Source organism: Ambystoma mexicanum, chromosome 2q (assembly GCF_040938575.1).
Source record: "Ambystoma mexicanum isolate Mex_15411 chromosome 2q, UKY_AmexF1_1, whole genome shotgun sequence".
Classification (NCBI taxonomy): Eukaryota; Metazoa; Chordata; class Amphibia; order Caudata; family Ambystomatidae; genus Ambystoma; species Ambystoma mexicanum.
This window is the reverse complement of record NC_090924.1, coordinates 943,778,786-943,802,933: the sequence shown is the minus strand read 5'-3', so window position 1 is coordinate 943,802,933 and position 24,148 is coordinate 943,778,786.

Sequence of the window (24,148 nt, the reverse complement as noted above, 5' to 3'; positions counted from 1 at the left end):
CCAATGTGGCATTGGTTGCCCCCAGGCATGGGAAGTAGCATTCTGCAATAGGAGCCACTTCCACTCCTTGAATGTGCAGGTTATGTGCAATGCTGACCTGACCCAAACACATTGCTGTGCACGCTTTCCTGGATCTACCCACGACTCCATGATCCAGCACAATAGCACACTGCCAGCATACATAGAGGGGAATAGAGGTCAACACACATGGATTCCGGGCAAGTATAGTGCTGTCACACAATGCAATCTCGCAGAACAAGTTGAATGCTATGTGAAGGGGAGGGCATCATTAGCACAGATCAATGCATGCTCTGTCAAGGCCCTGTACATACAGGACCTGCCCTCCCACCCTGCATATGACATCCACCAACCCACATGACTAGGCCTAGCAGGACAATGCAGTAGAATACAAGCAATGCATATTGCCCCAACAACTTACCATACCCACACATGGCAATACAGGAACCACAATTCAATGGGCACACATTCCTACAAAACCAAAACAATAGTTTAAAACTGCACAATGACAATATGACACTTCCAGACAGTGATGGCATCTATGCTTCAAACTATGTATGTGTATCCATTGCAGCAGGAACGCAATACCACAAAGAATCACAACAAGAAACGGCCACTCAGCAGGGAACATGCTTGATAGCTCACAGCAGCATCAACACAGGAAAAAATTACATTGGAAATCCCATCACAGGACATGTCTGGCAAAACTGTTGTGTGAGCTGTGTGCACAGTGTATCTCAAATTGACAATGTACATGTGCCCCCTTATTAAATCACACTGTATGCAACTACTGGGAATGAAAAGAATGATTTACACATTCACCATGACTGCAGCAAGAGACTGTCCATCAAGCAGTGTAACACGCCATTCATTTTTATTGTACTGTGAGTGATACCTGGCGTCTGTGCTCTTGCAGGTGAATCTGGTTATCCAGAGCTCCCATGGCTGATGATGCCTGTGATGCAACTATGTATGCCCTGTGAGAAACCTGAGGGTATTCTCCTGAGTGGACCTCGAGAATGCCTTATTCAAGTAGCCAGGGAAGGGCTTGTGCACTCATATCCCAACCCTTGGAGTGGGGAACGAGCGAGGGAGGATCACCTGGGTAGGGGAGCCTGGGGTTATACTTGGGAGAACGCACCAGGTGAGATACGGTTTGACATCATAGAGGAAGAAAGAGAGGACGAGATCCCTAAATCTTTATGGGTTATAATACATCTGCCTCGCTTCTTCCCAGTAACACTACCCCGTCCTGATCCAACAACCCCTCCGTACATAACCAATCTTCTAAGGTGTCACAACCGGTTGCACCCTAAAAGTATACATCCCAGAATCCCGCTTTCCCTGTTAGCTACCTGAATACTCCTGATCCTTCTTTTCCACATCCCTCTAGTTATTCTTTCCCGACCACCCAGCCTACATGGATTTAACACTACCACTCCCATATTCCCTCCTGTTCCGTTCATGATAACAATCCCAGACATTCCCGTCTGTCTCACAAATCCTATCAATCTCACCCTTCTAAGATTAGCAAACCCCCCTGGTATAAAAGCTACAATTCCATATGTCACTTTTCCCCGTCATATCACTCAGAACACTTAGGAACTTTACCTCTCTCCTTTTCCAACCTGAACACTTTCGCGCGACATAAACCACAAAGGAATAATCTGAAAACTGTTTATCTGACTTGTACCAATACAAGCATCAGGCAAAGTCAGGCAACTGACTTAAATCACACACACCTGATGGCCCTTTCTTTTCCACACAGGGATAAAAGGTGGAGCAAGAGAGTACAGGACGAGCAAGGCAGACCGCATGACAAGACAGCTATCCAGGTTCGGCAGTTCAAGAGGAGGAGAAAAGTGGCAAACAATGAAAGGCTGACGAGAAGAGACCCAACTTTTTGACAAAACCCAGTGAAACCTCTGCATAAGGAATCTTAAGACCGAGTACAAAAGCCCAAGTGTGTTGCAGCTGATGTCAAAAGTACATGCAGCGTATCGACCCTGATAAGCCAGAGCGAGGAAAACTCCTGCTACCGTGGTACCGGCTTTGACTCCAGTTACAAGGAAAGCCAATCGGTTCATCACAGCCGGTGAGTCGAGGGGAGAACCGATAAGAACCGGGCCATGATGAATGAAAGTCACAAAGTGACAGAACAAAAGAAGTTCAAAGAACTGTAAGATTGAAAAGAGGGAGACCAGCTGAAGAAGAGGACCGGAACCACGTGGGTGCTGCTCTGAGAAACCCTGATCCATCCCCATTTGAGTAAAACTACAGATACCAGAAGGCTGTAGAAGAGCCGCTAAGATAGGTCAAAGTGGTCATACAGGAGGTCAAGCAAAATCCCTGTGCAGTCAAAAGCCTTTGACCTAATAACTATAAAGAAAGCAAGGGAAGTGACAACATACCTCTTCTATTGCTTATGTAAAGCACCCAATAAATATCCCTATTCCCTAGCACATGAGAAAGCAAGGGAAGTGCATCCCGTAAACATTGAAAGTAAATGTGAATGTGAAGTTGGCAAGTGTGAACCTGGAAGAGGGATGCCAGCGCAGAGGGGGCAAAGTCTAAAGACCCAAGAAACAGTGTGTTGACAAACGTGAACCCGTCTGAGGGATGTCCACGGGGAACTGTTTATAAAGACATTAAGATTGGTTAATGCTGGAAAAGCCATAGTGAGCCCGGTGGAGGGAGGTTGAAAATTAAGAGGGGTCTGGGACCGTAAGAGGGGGACCCAGGGGTGAACCAGTAGCACCCTGATTGAACTATTGAAAAGACTTTGTATGAGAACAATAAAGTAAGATTTGTTGAAAGCCATAGTGAACCTGGTGGAGAGAGGCCAACAGTCGAGAGGGATCTGAACCTGAACGAGGGAGATCCTGGGGTGAAGAATCATCACCCTTAGTGAAACCAGGTAACAAACTTTCATTTTGTTGAAGATATTTTTTGTTGTTGTTATTTGAGCGCGTCAGGCCCTCGACGGCAAGAGACTTTCAAGGGAAAGAATACTTGGTCATCAAGGCTCCTGATAGACTGGAACAGAACTGTCGACTTGTGCTGGGAAAGCCTGAGTGTGTGCTGTGCTCCAAGATCCCACTTTGCCCCATCCTCAGAACGTGGGGAAGGGAGAGCCAAGCTTCTGCATCCTGACATATTATTTGTGAAACCATCCCACACCCTTTTGTAGAGGGGCAGCTGCATGCAGAAAATACAACCCCCCTGTCTCCTATATGTTTGAAGTTGGAGAATGTGCCATGTTTGACACCAGCAGTTGTGCCAATACTGCAGCGAGTAACTGAGAAAAGTTATCCACTGAGAAAACCCTATCGAATGTATCCCCGAAGAGAAGACAATCTGAGGGAGGAACTCCCTGAAGGAATATGAAAAAGAGTGAAGAGAAGTTAGTGACATCACAAGAGATGAGCGTGACGCACTGAGAATACTGGTTGAATCCATGGATTTTATGGAAACTGATGATGAAGATAAGAATCAAGTAAACTTTCATATGCAGAAAAGAAGATTGCATGTATGCAAAGTGCTACAGAAATGCAACCATTCAATAATTGTACAGACGCAGAAACACAAGTAGACTAAGTGATCATTGAAGCTGGCTATACGTAGTGTATAGACTGCAGGCCAAGCCGCCATTGTATAGGAATTGGACATCAGTGTCATGAATTTAGTAGGCTTGGACCCATGGAAAGGAAAGACCGAGAGTTGTGTTGCAGCACGAATAGGCTGAGATCGTGAAATCATGGAAGAGCATGGTGAGGATGTCTGGCCTGGCATCAAAACAGAAGCAGCCAAGGTCAGTTATCTATTTTTGAAAGTAGTGAATATGCAAAGGAAATCTAAAATCAGTTACAGAAGTGGAGGTGGAAGCAAGATCACTCTTGCAATACTCCACCAAACACCTGCTGACCACGTTTTGTGTGGGTGGAAAGGAGTAGCAAGCAGTCAGAAATAAGAGGCATCATTCAGATTTGAATTCCAACCTACCACCCCAGAATAGGAGGCCAAAACAAAATGAGAAACCCTTGAAAAATAAGCAAAACGGCACTCGGATTTCACTGGATTTTTAGAGATCAGTTTACATGTGCAGTAGAATGAATAAGACAGAAATTCATGTGGCTTGGCTAAATAGGCAAGAAAGTTTACAAGTTACAAGGCAAGGTACTAAACAACATGAAGAGAGGTGAGGAAATCGACTTTGGGAAGAAAAGCAGTGCAGCAAAAATCACACGTGGCAAAATTGCAATTTCTTATTTTTCACGGGTTTAAACAAGCACACAGCTAAGGAAATGAGTTAAACAGTCAAAATCGGAAATTGTTTTTTCTGATGGGGTACAATGGCACATAACAGGTATGATACTGAAGTGTATGGGTTACTCTTATGGGGTGACAGTATGAGTTTCTTTATAGGAAAGGAAAATCGGATTTTAGAATGGAAACAATTTCACGGGCAAACTCGGGTTTGTTAGCAAAATTATTTATTTTAATGAGACTATACGTTAGTGTGTAGATTATTAAAGAAAGACACTGCACGCAAGGAGGTTAATTTGCAATGTTAACCTATTCGTGCCGCGTTCATCCTTATGGGAAATTTATTTAAAAATGGTACTACGGACTTATACAAAGGACTGAAATGATTTGAAAAGAATTACGTTAACACTTGGAGACTAACACAGATTCTTCTAAGGACAGGATACACAAATGATGCTAATAATTTGGAAAGTTACTAGGGTACTTATAGGATTTTTATAAGGTTTAGACAGAATGCAAGGAAACAGAGCAAGGTATGCAGTTTTTGGTACTGAGGAAGGGTGATACTTACAAAATGCACTTGAGTTAGGTAGTTTGGACAGCTAACCGGGTCTCTGTACAGCGGGACAAGGATCTGGTCACTTGGGCAGCGGCTGGGCTCTCTTTTAAGGGAACAGTGGGGCAACTGGGAAGTCTGGTCACTGTGGACAGCGGGATGCATCAGCTGGGCAAAGGGGTCTGGTCACTGGATTCTCCCAAAGGGATCAGCAGCCTTTCCTCCTTTCTCCCTGAATCATTGGGATTTTTGTAGGGTTTAATTCTGGATAGGTGGTTCTGTCTGGATAGGAGGCTCTGGATATGTGGTTCTGCCTGGATATGGTTTCTGGAGTCTTGCAGGGTGAATTTTGAATGTTGAATGTCTGGCTCTGCCTATGCCTCCCTCCTATATAAGCAGGTTGACATCAGAGAATTTTTACTATGTGGGCGGAAGTAACCTGGACATACCTCTTGGATGGGATAGGTCAGGCTATTCCTGTCACCACCTCCCTGCAAGCTGATAGGACTGAAGGAAGTGAAATCAGTTTAGTGTGTGTGTTTTATGATGTGCTTTGTTTCACCACAGTTACTTTTGCCAAAATAAGTTATGAAACAAAACCCTTATATTTACAATTGTTATCATCATGAAAATCAGATAAGCAGATGCCATATTTCACAAGGAACATGCTGGTACAAACAGCAACTATGTACGATGCTGCTTTGCCCTTCGGGTACAATTTCACTGTTTTCTGGGGAAACAGAAAACCTAAAATTCTGCAACTGGATCCAAATATACATATTAGCATTGGGCATATTAACCTCAAACTTCACATCTGTACCATTTATGATTCACACCGAAATACAATTTTTCTGCCATTTCAATTCTCATGGAACTACAAAGACACATCTAGTCTCATTCTGTGTATCTAAAAATCCCATAAAAACTGTTATAATTTCGCATTACTGCTTATTCACAGTATTGAAATAAATGTCTTAATGTACAAACTTCTTTCAAGTCAAATGGGCTGGATCTGTCCCCAAAGGCGGTCCTTCACAGCCAGCCTGCCCCCTCTGTGTCAGTTCTAAACAGGATTACCATAGTGCCCTTTCATCCTGGGCAGTTGAAGCTGAGGAGAGGTGTCAAAAGGAATTCACACTTCCGTGACATGGCTAGTTCCCCTTCGTCCATTGTTCCTTGCAGCAGAAATGCCAGTCAGTCTGACGAGGTCGCAAATTCCCACACCTCTTGGCCTTTCATGTTTGTAAAGGGGCTTTCTTTCCTAAGGGGGCTGGATGCCTTTGAAGTACCTGCCTTGCCAAACTGGTTCTGGAGTCTTCAGACACATGTTTTTTCGTTTTCTCTCTTTCTTCCCCAGAGCTCAAGTCTTTTTGTGAATAAATATAATATGCATTTAAACCACCCCAGTCCCACACATATATACTATTTGTGTGCAAGTATTTGGGATGAATTCACATTTAGCTTTCAACGTGTCATTTCACTGCTTTGCAAAAGTGGGTTTACAAGTGTGCTTCTTAGCTCATGTACATTTGACAAAATGCAGTTTTCCTCGCATTTACTTTCTGAAGGCTTTCATAGCTCTGGTCAATTTCTATACACAGGGATATGCATGAGAAATGGGTTCTTTGAAACTGACACCAGGCAAAGGAGAGAGAGAGCTTCTTTTGAAGTGCTTTGTGTGTGTTAATTTATTTCCAAAGTGAATGCTAGCCGTGCGGACTGAAATGAAATTCCCTGCTCTTGATAGACTTTATTTTACAAAACAATGCCGTTCAGGGAGGGATGGCCCTCATTTGATGGTGTTCATGCCAAAATAGAAGGACATGGCTGTGCTTTACTTAGAACAAAACTGTATGATGTTTAAAGATGAAAGTAGCACCAGTGCAAGGTCATTTTAAATCTAGGACATTTCCTTGTGCAGTTTTGAGTTTGGAGACGACAGCACAGCAGCGCTGAGCCATTCTGCCTTTGAATTCTTCTCTTTGGATTCACATGAAGAAAATAAAATGCAGCCATTCTCGGGGTGTCTATGTTCCATCTTGCCCCATATGTGCTCAGCAGACACAGCGCTGCCATTATATTTGTAACTGCTAAAATACAGTTTTGTGATGCAGGGGATTACTGTAGGGCTGGTAATTGTACCCCACAGATGTCACTTTTGACATATCTTTAGTATAAAGTGTATGTTTTATGAGAAATGTGTCAAGAACTGGGCGAACATCCGTTGAGTCCGTTGTAACCTCCCTGTTTTAGATAATTGTTAATAAAACAGTAAACTTTGCCATCTTCCTGAGTTGGTTCGATTATTTGCACTTAGAGTCATTCTGTGAACCCCATCCATTGCATGCACGTTGCTAAAGAACCATAGGTTCACTTTTTGTATTAGTTGTAAGGTTTGGCATTAGGTTTCTTAGTATAGGCCCTTTTTATTTGACACAACACCACTAGGACTGTCTTATTTTCATTTGACGTTCAATGCTTGCTCCCATCTGAGATTTAGGTTTAGATTAGGCATTTTTCAACCTGCATACAGTTTAATAAACACACTTGAACTGTGATCACTTGTGTCTGTCCTTACTGTTGCCACCATGAGTTCCTTACAGCCCAGAGGAGGTGGGCTACAACCAGGCACATTTCAGGACCAAGCCCAGCATTGACATTTGGCCTGCTGATGGCATGTTTCAGGTGCCTAAAGCGTACTGGAGGAGTCTGCATGTACAGGCCTGAGAAGGTTGGCCATATATTTGTGGCCTGTTCCATGCTGCATGACATATGCCTCCGGCGTTATGTCCTCTGCCCCCTAATCTGGACATGCTTCCCCCAGCAGGTGACAAATCTTTGTCTGCTGATGCACTTTCGCCTCACAGTGAGCATGAAGAAGCCAAGGATGGACACCTGGTGTGTCAGAAATGCATTGAACATTATTTCCAGTAACTTCATTTTCCACATGCATCTCTCTCACCATTTGCATATCACTGTATGAAGAAAACATTGTCTTTACATTTCTCAAAAATAACTGTTTTTTATTTTGAATGGTCATGGACACCCTGTCCCACCCACCTCTTGCACCCATGACACACCATACTTAACACCTCTCTCTACCCACCTCCCCATCCCCAACACACCACCCCAACACATCATCCCAAACACACCATCCCCAAAACCCTTCCCCCCGCCCCATACACCTCACACCATCTGCAACACGCATGCCCTCTCGCCTCCCTTGTGCCGAGAAAAATATTGTCATATCATATCACTTTCATGGCCTCTTTCCCTTGACAACCTGATCAGGCACTGTTAGCATCAGATTGCGTAATGAGCGGCATCTTGGGGCCCCAGGAATTGACCCCTCCTTGGGGGTGACCGAGGTAGAGGACTCAAATTCCTGGCCCCGGATGTGTTTCAATGTTAGGAGCATGAATGAATGCATGGATATGGCAATGACCAACATGCCTTTGGTATGCTCCCTCATCCTCTGCCCCACAGTAGTGATGGCAGCAGTTGACATGGAGAGCTGCCAACACTGGCGGTCTATGGACCTGGAAATCCTCCTGGATGATCCCTGGACACTGTCCCTGATGGCCTGCAGGTGCTGAACCTGCAGTTATGCAAGGTTTTCAATTGTGACCTGCCGCTGCTCCATGGCATCCATCCTTGCCCAGAGTGCAGCCAGTGAGTGCTGTATCACAGGCTGTGGACTCTGCAGAGGGCCAGCGCTAAAAGAAGGCGACCTGAAGCCTGTGTCTTCCTCTTCCTCATCTGGAGTGGCATCAGTTCCTGTGTCTGCCGCAGCCTGGTGCTGGTAATGGCTGTCTCACACAGGTCTGAGGGGGCCCTTTATACTTCACAGTCCCTCTAAGGTGTGGGTCATTAACACTTCTAGGCTGCACCTTGCAGTCTAGTGCATCTGCATCCCTCTTCAGTATCCCAATACTTTGGGTATTGAGGGACTTGAAGACCCCAATGTTCAAATTACCCTTTGCTTTCACAGTTTCAATTTTACAGTAGGCCGTTAAGATTGTAGGGTCTCTGGGAAAGTTAGTAAAGGCGTTTCCCGATTCCTCTTGACTTGATTCCCCCCTCATGTGATCCTCCCGTAGAACACCCTCCCCCCAGGATCATGAAGCATCTGCTTTTCCCTGGCCACATGAGAAGGTGTGCGAGGCCAGGTTTTCTGGGGTAATCATCTCTGATTCATCACACTACTCACATTTTATATGATGGGCAGGGTCGGTTTTAGGCCAATGAGTACAGCTAATGCAAGGTGGGTGCAGTCTCTCCTGAGGGTGTACACGGCACATGCATGTGCATATTGCCTGTTGGCCTGCCAATATGGCTTGTTGTTGTGGTGGCACAGGAGGATAACTTTGCAACATGGATTGTCACAGAAAACATGGGTACTTCTCATGTTTCCATGGCTTTACATGCACATTTCCGCTACAATGCATGTGCATTACAAAAGTATCCCACCTTACCTGGAACATGTATGTAGTGACTGTGCCTTATAAGAGATTTCCATGTGGTGCCCATTTTCTGACCATTGTGCTCATCTATGCCGGGGGACGCATGCTTTTGGCCAATGCATTCACATATGCGAGTGGGAACTAAAGGACTCACCGCCATCCCCTTGGCTGCTTCCTCTGACTTCGGCACTGCCAATCCCCTCTATCCTTTCCATGTGGAGGATGGAGCTGGCCTTTTCCTCCCATGCAGTGAGGGTAAGGGGTTCAACGGTGCAACCTCCTGTGGCCGAGGTCTCTTGCTATGCCTGGCGTTGAGGCTGTGGACCCTGGCCTTCAGTTCATTCCACCTCTTGTGTCAGTCTTCACTGTCCCATCGGACAATGCCCACTGCCACAACCTGGTCCCCGATAATGGCTCAAATGGAGCCTTCCTCTGTCCAGGGGGCTTCCATACAGCTCTCTTCAACATGGCAGACATCTCATCCTCCAGCACCTCCAGTTCAGCATCTGTACATTTGTGTCTCGGGATGGCATAAGGAAATGGGATATTCAGAGTGGATTTTATTTTTCAAAATGGCTGCTGCCAGTCTTCACTTTCCAGTGATGACGCTATTTCCACCAGCTGCTTATGCTGGCGGTAACAGTAATTCTGCCGAATCTGGGCGGAAGTGTCTCCTGAAACCCATTTACAGCTATCATTTCACCAACAGTGTGCGCTCTCCCAACAACTTGTAATACTGCAGGAATTCCTTCGGGCACCACGGTGTAATTCCACGGGGGCCGGGGCAGAATTACTGCCGTATTACTGCTGAACTTGTAATGAGGCCCTAAGTCTTTTACTTTTACATCCCGAATTCAGGCCGTTGACTTGTTATATTAGCATATGTTCCTTAAGACTAGGCTGCATTCTGTTGGAGACCTGGAATGTTGTAACTTTAAAGGAAGCTTGAGCCTGCAGATCTAATGATGAGCGTTTTTGTTTTGTAAGCAATAGTTTAATAGAGACATGCTTTAAAGCTCTCCAATTTCTGGTAATTATTTTTAGACGAATTCAACTTAATGGATGAATTTCGTATTCTCTTCTTCTTCTTAAATGAAGTGCACAATCATTTCATTAGGCAAGAATCTTTTTGCTTCCATTTTAATCACACACCAATATTGAAACTTCACACATGATCATAAGGTTGCTTAACAGAGGAAACCGTTTTTCAAATTGGATTCACCTTTTTACACATACGTTTACCAGAACGGAGTTTTTCCTGCCCCCGAGGCCCCACCCGCAGATATGTAGGTAACTTTGCACATTAACTTCGTGATTTGTCTTGCTTTTATAGATTGGAGAAAGAAGTGTAGTCCATTGGGTAAAAAAACATAGCGTATGGTTATTGTGATAGTTATAGTAATTGCATGACTATTGTATTTCAGCTTGTGAGCTTATGTACTCTTAAGTATTGTCTTCCAAATAAGAAGCTTTCACACGACTTCACGCAAGTGAACCATCATACAAAAGTGAATAATTCCATCTGCTGTGTCCCACAAACCAAGACAAGAGATATAACTCATTATTGTAATGTACTGTGAATCACTCAAATCAAAACATGGCCTGTCCCCCAGTCAGATGGGATTAAGGTGTGCGATATGGATGGTGGTACAAATCATTGACTTGCCAACACCGCAACCACTGTCCCCAACGTACCTCATGAAACCTCATTATGAGTTAGGCAGTCAGAGTAAAAAAAATAAAAATTCAGGCAATATTTGGAATATGGCTATTTTGCCTTCGGCTACATCGTGGACTGAGAGGTATTTACCATATTGTTCGGGAATACTACATGGTTTTGATGACGGTTTGCCTCCAAATCTGCCATTTTTTCCTGCAGCCAAAAGATGGAGGCAAAAAGTATAAAAGAACATCTCTGTCCATAAGGGCAAAATGTATTCTGTCGGATACCAGAGCAAACTGGCTTACATCTCGTCAGCATAGTTTAAAGAGTAATGCAAGACTCTGGACAATGTTATGGTTCACATCAGTTGCTCAAGGATCACTTGCTACAGCCCTCCAGGACTTGTGCCTCAGGGGGTGAGATTATACTTGCATCATATTGACAGGGGCCAGGCGTTAGAGCAAAAGGAACATCCACAGCTGTTCTATCTTGTGGCATTTGACCACCTTTGTATACCATTTCGTTCTCTTACATGTTTTCCTCCTCTTTTCCCCATCCCATCCTTCATTGTTCTATCTGTTATCACAACACATTGCTCTCATTTTAATGAACTCCTTCACTACTACTTCCTAACATTTTGGTCTTTCTCTTCCTTATCTTGCCCCTATCTGACTCTTACATACCCAGCCTAAATTAATTAACATAAACAACACATATATACAGATATGTGTCCCAGCCGTTGGGCAGGCTACCGCCCTACACCTTTTAAATAGACACGGTCCACCCGACCATGCCCACAATATTCTCAGAATAGCCAAGCACATCACAAGCCACTCACACATCCAGGTCATTCATTTATATTTACTGTGCCTCAACCCCTTCTCTTCTTTCACTTTCTATTCTGCTTTTATGCCACACATCATTCACAGTATCAAACCTTCATGCCCTCTGCTTTATTTCACACTATATTCTGATCAAGCCCTTCTGTAGATCCATTCACTGTGATTAGTGAGCAGGACTAAAATCACCTTCACTACAAGTTTTGACAAGACTTATTGGGTGGCGAGCTGGCTCAAAATCCAAACCCAATAATAATAATGATAATAATAACAATAATAACAACAACAACAACAACAACAACAACAACAACAACAACAATGCACAGTTGTTAATGAGCCCTCAAAGAATAACAGTTAAGCAGGTCATAACTGGGCACAGGTAAAAACATGGGATATAATACCTCCCAACTATTTCAGTGTCCAAGGTTGGTGAAGACAATTTCTTCTGGTTCAAAATATGTAAAATCCTGTTTGGCCTTTACAATTTTGCTTTCTGAGAGACACAGGCGTTGCTAGGGAGGTACTGGAGGGGCTATAGCCCCAGATAGAAGCTAAGGGGCTACAACCAAAAGGCTAGCTAGCCCAGAGTCCTGACATTAGCGTAGTCCTGGATCATTTCCAGACCTAGCAACATCGGTGAGAAAGATCTATTGAAGTGTGTGGAAATCTTAGTGCTTGCTGTGGGAGTGAGAATGAGTCTGTGTGGGTAACACTCCAACCCAATGGAGGCTGAACTTAGAGGTATGTTTTATTTATTTTATTTTATTGCTTTAATTATAACTAACCTAATACCATAACTAAGTTTGGTTTCTAAGCACGGATCTGGGATTCGAATCTTTGTTGCTCTGTGTGGTCTTGCTTCCAAGACCAGCGCGTTGCCCCTGTGCTATCCTCTGTTACTAAATGTATGCCTATTTGGTGTATAAGAAAAATTTGATATCCCCAAAAACTCAGGATGACAACAAACTAAAAGACATTTCTGAAAGATGGGCGACATAAGGGTGGGGGGGTATTTTCCAGGATTATTTATCTATGTGGGACTTATTCACGAGCACCTCACTGGGCTATTTGAGGAATATGTCTGAAAATCACTGGCACAGCGAGCAGACGAACCTGTGCTTGTGGATAAACCATTATGACGATCATGATGTAGTCATTAGGAAGAGTTGTGAATCTTAGATGCTTGAACAATCCATTGTTTGGTAAAGTCACGCCATAACATGAACATGCTCGTAGGCAATATCTGTCAAGCTGGAAAAACAGCCAGACATTGGGCCTCATTGCGAGTTTGGTGGTAGCCGTGCCCTTATTAAGAACACGACTACCGCCAAACTCGCTACCGGCAACGGCAACTGCGAATGGGCCATTACCGGCCCATTATGAGTTGAATGGGCCGGTAATTGCCCATTTGCGGGTTGCGGTATGGCTGGGCTCCCGATCCCCATTCTGCCCCATAGGGTGAAATAGGGGCGGGGAGCATGGTTGAACCGGCACCGTTAAAAACGGTGCTGGTGCAATCACAAGTTCTGCTCGCGGGTGCCGCTCTGCACGCCTGGTCTGACCAGGCGTGCAGAGCGGCATCCTCGAGCAGAACTTGTAATGTGGCAGCATGATAACAACGGTGCCGGTAGCACTACCGGCGCCATTGTCATTGTACCGCCACATTCGTAATGAGGCCAATTGACTCAAACCTCTGCAAGAATCAATGCCTTAGCATTAATCGGCCAAAAGCTATGGTGATGGTTTGCCACCCTGCGTGTAATTGTAGAATGCCTATCTTTTTATTACCTATTAAGGGAGCATCAACACATGAGTGATAGAGTTTAAGTGACCAATTATATACAAAGGTCAATTATATACAAAAGAAATAGGAGTGGGGGAAGGGCACAACCTTGGCATACTCCCCTAGGTACCAGGAATGGATCAGTGGTTTCACCATTTTGACCATATCTGACTACCGCTGTGTTGAACTCATACAATTTTTAAAACATCTGTGCGTACTCCCATTCTACCTAACAAGGAGCATAAAACATCTCGAATCACAGAGTCAAAACTGGATTTAAAATCAATAAATAATTGGAGCATAAAGGATATTTTTTTCAAGATTGCTCATTTGATTGAAATCAATGTACGTCACCACATATAATGAAAGGTTAAATGCCATATACTTTGTTAATGTTTTGCACTGAAAAGAAAAAGCAAATTTGGGTGGAATTATTCTGAAAAATAAGAGGATGGGGATTGATGTACCATCACTCTGCACCGAAATATAAAACGATTTTAATCACAATTAAATGGCGATTCTGTTTTACTGTTACCAATGATGCTGGTATGCTTGAAGACATTAACTGAAAAAAAGCGATAAAGGACTTAAATACACACCATTGTGCTCCAAAACTAACCTACTTGGACATATTCACGTTATATAGTATTTTGACCCTAGGTGCTAGTATTGGAGGTTATCCCTCTAGTTAAACATTAATACAAGCGGCATGATCAATTGCACCCATTTCACGGGTAAAACCAGCCTTTAACTCAGTAATGATACAAGCGTCGAAGACCCAATTTCCCAGTCTATTATGGAAAATCTTAACATAGACTTTTGCTAAGCTGCCAATTAAGCTGATGAGTCTGCAGTTAATAGGAAGAGAACAATCGTTTCCTTAAAAGCTGGCACAATTTCAGGAGAGCGCTATCTCGGTGGAGCCAAATTACTCCGGTACAAGCTATTAGAAAATCATGTTAATATGGGGATATAAACTATAGGCTCTCCTTTGAAGAGGTCAATAGGGTCTTTAACGGGAACCAGGGCTTTGCCCTCTTCTATGAGTTGTTGGAGTCTGCTGTGTTTGATATGGTCAATCATAATATACTTTGTAAACATTTATTTTCAGCGGCCCACTTCTCATCGAAAGCCATTCAGTGGATACAATCCTTCCTTATGGACAGAACAATGAGTTTTCTCACCGAGTGCAGCAGCACAGCCAAGCCCGGGCACCTGCGGTGTACCACAATGTTTGTGTGTCTCACCACATTTTATAATATCTTTACGAAACCCCTATTCGACCGCCTTGATGACTTGAGTGTCACCTACACCAACTATGCAGATGACACCCAAATCCTCATTCCTATCTCTGGCTTTCATGACATCGATTCGGCTTCTCTGAACGTCATCTACCAAACGAATTAAACCTGGATGGCCTACCACGGTTTATGCTTGAATGATGTAAAGATGGAACTTATCCAACTAGCATCACAACTCCGCCTTACCAAACTTGAGGACTCCTTTAATGCTTGCAATATATACAGTAACATCATAAAGGTATCTAAAGAAGTAAAAACCCTAGGTTTCTACCTGGACTCAGCCCTTACCTTAACCAAACAAGTTAACGCCACAGCTTCAGCAGCAGCCTACACATCCAAGCTGATCAATGCTTGCAGACCCTTTCTGTCTTCTGACAGTTGCATCATATTGGCCAGGGCACTCATTCTGTCCAGATTGGACTACTGCAATGCCCTCTACTCTGGCATCAAGAATCACAATATCAAACAACTACAGGTGATAATGACCTCAGAGCAGCTCTAAATATACCCAAAAACTCCCATATCTCCATGACAAGAAGGAATGGCCACTGGCTTCCTGTGCAAGAGCGTATAGTCTTTAAAACGCTCACCCTGACACACAAATGCCTTCATAAGTCAGATCCTACTTACCTAGCAGACAAAGGGCCTGATTCACAGAGCATTTTATAATGGTGCAATCCCATTGGAAAACGCTATGTGAATCAAGCCCAAAGTCTCTAGATCTCAATCTAACAGGCCTACATGCTCAGCTCATATGCACCTACTCGCCACACCGAGATTCAAATTACAGAAAGCCGCAGGCAGAAGCTTCCCTGCATTAGTCACTAAACACTGGAACACACTGCCAGCCAAACTAAGGTCTGAAGATTCATTCTGGACCTTCCGAAAACAACTGAAAACCTGGCTCTTCACACAAGAAATACAGAACTAAGTCATGCTCACCAGTTAGTAATCCATCTACACCTGTAACACCCCATGTTAAGATTTTATTACAGCCTAGCTCGTATTATCATATTATCTGTCATTGATATGTGCAACCATGTAACCTATGTACTAATTATTATCATGCATATGTGTAACTATGTAAATACTCTATTAACTATTGTCTACCTCTGTAAGAACAGCGCCTAGATGCCTTTAGGTTTGGTGCGCTATATAAATTGCAAAATGAATAAATAAATGGCCTTTTGGACTTCTGTTCTATTGTGCGCTGCAAGGTTTACGGTTGTGATGGAAATTAAACATACTTTGGACCCAAGGTATTTACAGGACCCACCACCTCATGTAGGAACTTGCTGCAAGAGACCTGAGAAATCATGGAGACTTCCGCCACTGCAGTTTGGAATGACCCGGTGGCCAGCAAGTGAAGTGCTGTAAGCAACTTCACATGGCAAGCAGAAGCTTGTCTTCCAACTCTTGCAGTGTCTCCAAAATGACATTAGGAGGAAATCAGCACAGCTTGAAGAGATCCTTATAAGACAGTCCAAAAAATGCACTCTATTTCACTCTCTCTTTCCTGAGTTTGTGTACTGATGGTGCGTGTGCCATTATGGATTGCCAAGTATACACTCACACCAACTGTGAAACACATCAAAAAAGGGAGGTTAGCTGCACCGGTGAGTGCAAACCAAAGTAACATGATGTTATATACAGTGCTTGACTACTGTGCGTACAATGACAACCTAATCTTTGAGCTCCCAAATGTTTGTCAGGTACGTACGGGGATGCGACTAGGTGCTCTTCTACCCGGGGAAAGAAGGACAGAGAATAGACAGGGCAGAGGCTGAATATGTAGGAAGCTTTTCAGGGGCACGTCACCATCAAAGGCCTCTGTGCTGCAGGCTGGCCCTCTTCCCTTGGTTAATGAAGAATCCCGTGTGATTAAGGACTTCATAAGAACATTATTCGGTGACGTCTTCCACTGCTCCCAAAATCCACCCCAACTCCCACCTTCCCCGGCTTTACAAAAAAAGCTTCCGCCGCTTGTCTCTCAGTCTTGCCGCGCCTAGCCATCAGCACAAAGGGACCCCACTGCGAAAACAACTTTTTAAGAATGTACTGTGTGAGAAAACCTTTACCCAGGCAACATTTGAGGCACTCAGAAACTCTAACCCAGCAATAGGGGAGAACTGCGAATCACTCCTCTAGTGTTTTATCAGATGCCCCCATGCGTGTTCACCTACCAAGCCCAACACAGGACATGCCAGATACTACTGAAAGACGTCAGTGGAGATAGCTGTGCTCCACTGTCCATGGCCCATATACAAAAGAATAATCATTTAAAATATATACAGTACACTAATATAATGCACCAATAAAATGTAACTACCACAAACAGCTCACCATAGGAAACACTAGGTCACATTACAGATCACTGCACTGTAGCAATGAGAATAAGGAGGTATACAAATGAAAGTGGACTGGTAGAGATGCACCTTGTAATAATTTCGAGGAAAGAAAACCACTAGGCACATGGATTTTTTTTAAGAGCTTAAAGAGCAAAAGACATGGAAGAGAGCCAAGGGATGATTAACAAATACATATTACACTTTAAAGCAACATCCATCCTTTCCTCCTTTTCTGCACATGCCCAGCAAGGAGCCAAAAAGGTGCTAAAAAGGAGCGAAAAGGGACAACATGTTACTAAAGCTAAGCAATTATTCACATCTGCACATAACATGAGCCCCAAGTGCTAATCCTGCCACTCGCTTACATCGCTATGAAGTGGCGCTCTGCTGCCGACCATGTCTGTACCAAATGTGGGAACCATGTGCGCTATTCACGCATATTCAACTGGCAATCGAGTCAAGTTCTTGCTTATCAGCAAGATTTTCAAGCCCTCCTGAAGCTTCTAGAAGAGACATTTAGTGCAGGAGATAGAATTGATGATATTGGTCAAATGTTAATTACGACAGCTGACAAAGGATTTGATGGCGTAGCTTGCAAATCGATTGATCTGTGTCAAATTCCATAACTATTTCTGGCTGTTCTGTCTGCAGGGAAGAAGACATTTGATATTAGCAGTGATCTTCAAAAACCTGCGCTGGAACTCCTTACCTCTCTCAAACCGCTCTATCCCTACCTTCTCCTCCTTCCTCACTTACCTGAAATCTCTCCTTCTCCATTCCTCGCCATGAAACCCTCCCCGCCTCTCATTCCTTCTCCTTCCTTTGACTCTTCCCTTTGATCGTCTACCTCCCCTCCACCCTCCCCCATTCTCGCCCTTATACGCATTCTGTTTCCCTCCTCCGTCCCCTCCTCACCCCTTCCTCTTCCCTCACAGTTTAATTGCTCTACTTACTGTTTTGTTGGTTTGATTCATAATGGTAAATTGCTTCTACTGTTATAATGTTATATGTATCCAGTTGTTAAAATGTAAAGAGTTTTGGATTAAAGCGCTATATAAACACAATAAATACAAATACAAATCTGCACTGGTGTTTTATTAAAATGTGGGCCACAACGCAGAAGCATCATTCATAAGTTTGGTGCTGATGGTTGTTTATGTTGCAAAAGCAATCTTCCAAAGTAAATATTATTTGACAGCCAGCGTCCCTTGTTTGTGGAGAGGTTTGTGTTTTGTGACCTTTCTTCTATAACATTTTGAATAACAATGTGAGTCAGATGTGGGTCAGATGCATTTGCGATTAATTTGATGGATACTGTAGCACCTACATTTGCCAAATGATTTAGGGATTTCATCTGATGAAATGCCTAAGAGGACACATATAGAGAATTGTTTTATTCATGGATCAAAGCCCAAAGCACTGGTCTGAAGCAGTCACATCTTGAATTCACACATAAACAGTGTAGTTTGTGATGTTCAGTGCGTACTGCTGTGTACCTCTGCCCGCTTCTCATATTGTAATATAGTGGGCTCTTATGTAACTTAAGTTTGATATTTAAGGTACTCTCTTGCAGGACTCTGAGATCTACTGTCTGCTGTATCGAATATCAAATATGTCTGTGTTCATACTGTCACTGTTATTGCATTCTTGTTTGCCTCTTTTGTTCGTTTTGATTTATTGAGAACTCTAACAAAATTAATCAAATAAAATCTAGAGCCACTTTCTCAGCACATTAAAGTAGTCAGTCACACTGCTGATAAATAAACAGTTCCATATCAATCTATCTGAGTTTTTTTTATTGTGACATAGTTTTAAATAAACCTTACACAAAATTAAAACAAGAAACAAAAATAAACATTAGTAAAACATAGCAATTATTAAATTATTTAATTTCCATGAATACACCAATTTCTTTTAAAAAAAACAACACAACGCAATAGTGAAATATTTTTCCCCCATATAAGTCTAGACAAAAACCCATTTTTCAAAAAATCCGTCCCAAAGCATTCGCCAAATCTACTAAATATCTTAGTCCTAGTGCTAACCAAACCAGGACAATCCATGATCCAGTGACTTAATGTCTCTTGCAGATCCTTGGACCTGCAGAAACGTCACACCAGGATTGTGGATAAATCAGTGGAGTTCCAAAACATGGTGTTAGGGAGAATTCTCATAAATGTGCTCATTTCCCTTACCTTTTGAGACCCTCAGCAACTTTGCTGGATTTCTAGGACTTTAAATTTTACCTGGACGGAGTGTGAGCCTTTTTTTCCCACTCGTTCATTTATTTTGATGTGTGTTTTACTTTTGTGTTCTTTGGATATGGAGTTTTGGACAACTCCATAGGTATCATCTTTTTCTTGTGTGTCACACAACACCCTCAGTGCAGTGGCACAGGGATGTCTTTCAGACTTCCCAAGGTTTAAATACCGTCTCTGGGACTGACTACTGACTCCCAGAGAATGTAAAGTTAAATTTACACCCACTCCTCCTACACACTCTCTCCTCCTTCGGATTCAAAGGCCCTGTTCTGAAATGGCTATCTTCCTACCTCTCTTCTCGTTCCTTTACCATCTCATGTGGGGGCCAGACCTCTTTTTCCTTCCCTCTCATATACGGTGTTCCGCAAGGCTCTGTACTTGGTCCTTTCCTCTTCTCTCTTTACACCTCACTCATCGCCCCTGTTATCTCCTCCTTTGATATCTCCCATCACTTCTACGCTGATGATCCTCAACTCTTTCTCTCTTTCTCCTCCTTCACACCTGACCTCCATCTCAAACTCTCCTCCTGTCTCACAACCATCAAGAACTGGATGTCCTCCCGCTTCCTCTCTCTTAATACTGATAAAACCGAAGTCCTTTTCTTCCCTTCTAACTCACTTCCTCCTTCCTCTCCTCCGCCTTTCATCCACTTTCCTCCATCCAACCTCCCTATCTCCTCCCATGCTCGTAATCTAGGCGTTTCCTCTCTCACCTTTTCACAACACATTTCACTTACCTCTCGCTCCTGCCATTACCACCTATACAACATTCGCAAAATCCGTCCCTCCCTCACATTCCATGCGACCAAACTCCTTATCTCCTCTCTCATCTTTTCCCGACTATTCTACTGCTCCCCCTTATTCTTTGGACTTCCTGCATCCCAGCTTGCCCCCCTTAAATCCATTTACCACTCCGCTGTTTGTACTCTTTGTCTCCTTCCTCCCGTGATTCCATCTCCTCCTCGCTCTCTCACCTACGCTGGCTACCTTTCCACTTACAGTTAAAATTCTGCTTTATCTGCCTTGTTTTCAAATCCCTACATGGTCTTGCTCCTCCCTATCTCTCCTCCCTTCTCACCTTTTACTCCCCCTCTCGCTCACTTCGTTCTGCTGACCATTTCCTCCTCACTGTACCTCCTTCCCCTGTGCTTCCTCCCGGTTCCGCTCCTTCCAGCTCCTTGCTCCTCTTCACTGGAACTCACTCCCCCTCTCAATCCGCTCTTCCACAACCCTTCCCTCATTTCGCACTTCCCTTAAATCCCTTCTCCTCCACTCTCCTCCTTGAAGGCCTCCTTTTCTCTCTTCCTGCCCCCTCTTTCCCTCTTCTAACTCCTCTCTCCCCACTCCCATTTCATTCTCCCTCCTTCTATTCTTCACTCGTTCTATCCTTCTCTGTTCCCCCTCACCAATCCTACTCCCTCTCCACTTCCCCTCCCCCTCAGTTAATTGCTTTTTGCACTGTTTTGTTGTTGAATGATTCATTATGTAATTTTTCTCCCAATGTTTATTGTTGTTCACTGTATGAGTTGTTCCATTGTACAGTGCCTTGGTGTAAGGCGCTCTATAAATAATCAATCAATCAATCAAATTGACTTTGCTAGTCTTTTGAAATTGCTAGACCCAGCACACACTGCCTTACAGCAGAGTGCTGGACGGAATACTTAGCAATCCCTATGCCTAGAAAACTCATGTAGCCCTCAAAAGCTACCCTTTCCTCTCAAAATGGCTGGTGGCAGTGGTATTACCATGATTTTCCCGACCACGACCCATTAAAATGCTCCGGTAGCTAAAATCCACTGGAGCCGTGATTTTCCGGATTGCGTCTGAGCCCCCTCTGTAAAAACAGGATCCGATCGACTTCTTTTGGCCATTTCTTTTTGGAAAGGTCCTTCTAGTGTTTGTCTCTGCGTGCCAAACCATGTTTGGTCCCTTTGTTCATTTGCCTTTGGTGGGCTTCAGTACTGAAGCCCCCCTCTTGTGCCTGAGTGTCTAGGGTGGACAGGATGTGAGGGAGGTGCCCAAAACTCCCTGTGCTTAGTCTCCTAGGAGACCTGAATGCACTTTGGCATGATTGGCTGACTGACTGGACATCCACCCTGCTGGGTGAGTGGCAGCCAGGCTGGAATGAGTGGGAGCAAACTGTTTAAAAGCAGGTCTCTGAGACTTGGAAGGTAGAGTCGACCACTGGAATGAAAGAACAGAAGACGTGCTGAAGGAAGACGACTGCTGCAACTACTAGACCGTTGGTTTGCCCGATGAAGCCCTGCTGCAGTTCCGAATAACCTGAAACTCTGTCGACAGAGAAGCCCCTTAAAGAACGACTTCTTCCCTTGAGCTGGTGGGAACAACAAACTCACAAGCCACCTGGAAACCATCTCCATACTAGTTGAATTTTCTTCAGAGTGCTGTTGAAAACCGGATAGCCAGTGAGAAGGATACCAGTTTGTGGACTTTAAGGCACTCACACCTTAAACCGACGTTTTGTCAAGCTTGTGGATCCTTCCCTGTGCAATGCAGGAACCTCCCAATGTCCTCCGTCTTGTCCACATGACTGAGGCCCAGGAACAGCGAGATCTGCAGGAACTTCCAGGAACAATTGCCTCAGCTACAACTTTTCTTCATTACAAAGGCACTATGCAAACGCAGTTGAGAAATCCTCTCTGCCGCAGTGAAAGTTCATGAAACTTTCCCAACTTTGGAGTCTTGTTTGCTCCTAATCTGACATATAACTCTTTTTCATGCAAACTACTTCTAAGAACATTGGCAAAGACTTAACCGTTTACTACCAGAACTGTGCTATCCTATCCAAAACACTGCACTGATCCATTGACTTTGGCCCAGGCCTATTGAATTGAATTGCCTCTTGTAGTGAACTGAAACTATTTGCCCTGCCTGAGAAAGTATTTGTGTTTCATTCTAATAACCTGTGTCTTTTTACCCCTTTTTAAAGTTACTGAAGTGCCATTTTGCTCCCACTTCAGGGGAGCCTAACTTGTTCAGAAACGTATTGGTTTGGTACTGGAGTGTATTATAGTGTGATATTGAGCTGCTAATTGCTAGTGGAATGTTTTCTGAATGACTGTGTAATTAAATTAATAGTGTTTTACCAAAAAACCTTGTGTAAGTGTTTGTTTGAACCATTGTGATTGCAAGTCCTTTGTGTATCCCCTTGTACTGCTCACATCCCTCTTGAGATTGGCCTGGCTGCTCAGCCCTGCTACCACAAAACTGTGTAGTACACACTTATACCAAAGGTGAGATTATGCTTACACCTGTAGTCTTAATTGTGTGTAGTGTTCCCAAAGGGTACTGCATGTAATTCTGCCTAACACATGGTCTTCTCCCCTGAATGCAGTTGATTTAGTTTAAAGCACATGCATACATTGCACAATTTACTGCATGGGAAATGGAACAAATAAGTCAAAATGTTTTCTCTTCTGTGGGGGAATTTTGCGTATTCTGAGTACGTCAAATAAGTGTGGAGTGTTTCCAAAGTGATTTTCAAATCATGCCTAAATAACTTGAATTTGACCTTGCTTGCAGAATACATAAGATCCTCTTTAGTTGAAACCACATCTAACAATAAATTCGGTATCTTAGAATTGAACTCGACCAGAGAAGATACAGAAGAATCATACAATATTTGGTGAAGATCAATGTATAGAGAATTAGCAGGTGGCTGAAGCATTTGAGTGTGATTAAGCAGCTGTCTCCATAAGTACTATGCCTTCATGGAGACCAAACCCAATTTGTGACGGAAAATGAAGGTGGGTGCTGAGGTGGTCAAGCCCAGCAGCTTGTTCCAGTAACTATCCTGCAGAACATTAAGGTAATCACCCAGGTCCAACAGGGAAAGATCCAAGCCATGCAATAGTACCGGCTCCACTTTGCCCAAATAATATTTCAATGCTGGCAGCATTAAAAAATGTACATATTTTCGACACCAAGCATTTCGTCTGGGCAATATACGGTAGACATTTTTGTTTTAAGGAGACCCTCCACATGGCCATAGAGGTGAAATTTGTAAGATTGTAGCCTAGGTATTTTATAGCCGGTGTTCACTCTACTCTTTCCCCACCGATGATCCACCACATTGTTTTCGGTTTGGGAGAATCAGTAAAAATGACCATCTTTGATTTGGCCTCATTAGAAAGTAGATTATTGGCTCCAGCATAGCGATAAAACAAGTTCAGCTTTTGCTGTGGGCCCATAGGGGTCTGATCTAATTAAATCAGGTCATCAGTAAAAACAAGCCATTGCACCTTCAAATGGTCCAAAGTAACAGGGATCATGTTATTCGCCTTCCACAACTTCTCCATATTATTCACATACAGGCTAAAGAGCATTGGAGCTAGGATGCAACTTTGTCTAAGCCCACCTTGTGAAGGGATAGATCAAGACATCAAACCTTCCTGAGTAACTCTGATCTTAAGTGATGAACTCGAATGAAGTAGAGCAATTAATTGGACCAATTTAGGTGGAATGTTGCAGGAGATCATCTTAGACCATAGAATAGAATGAACTACCCGATCAAAGGCACATGACATGTCCAATGAGGCCGTGGTCTGGAGAAGATGGGCTAAGATGGTGGCATTAAGAAGAAGAATCATTCAATATTTGGTGAAGATCAATGTATAGAGAATTAGCAGGT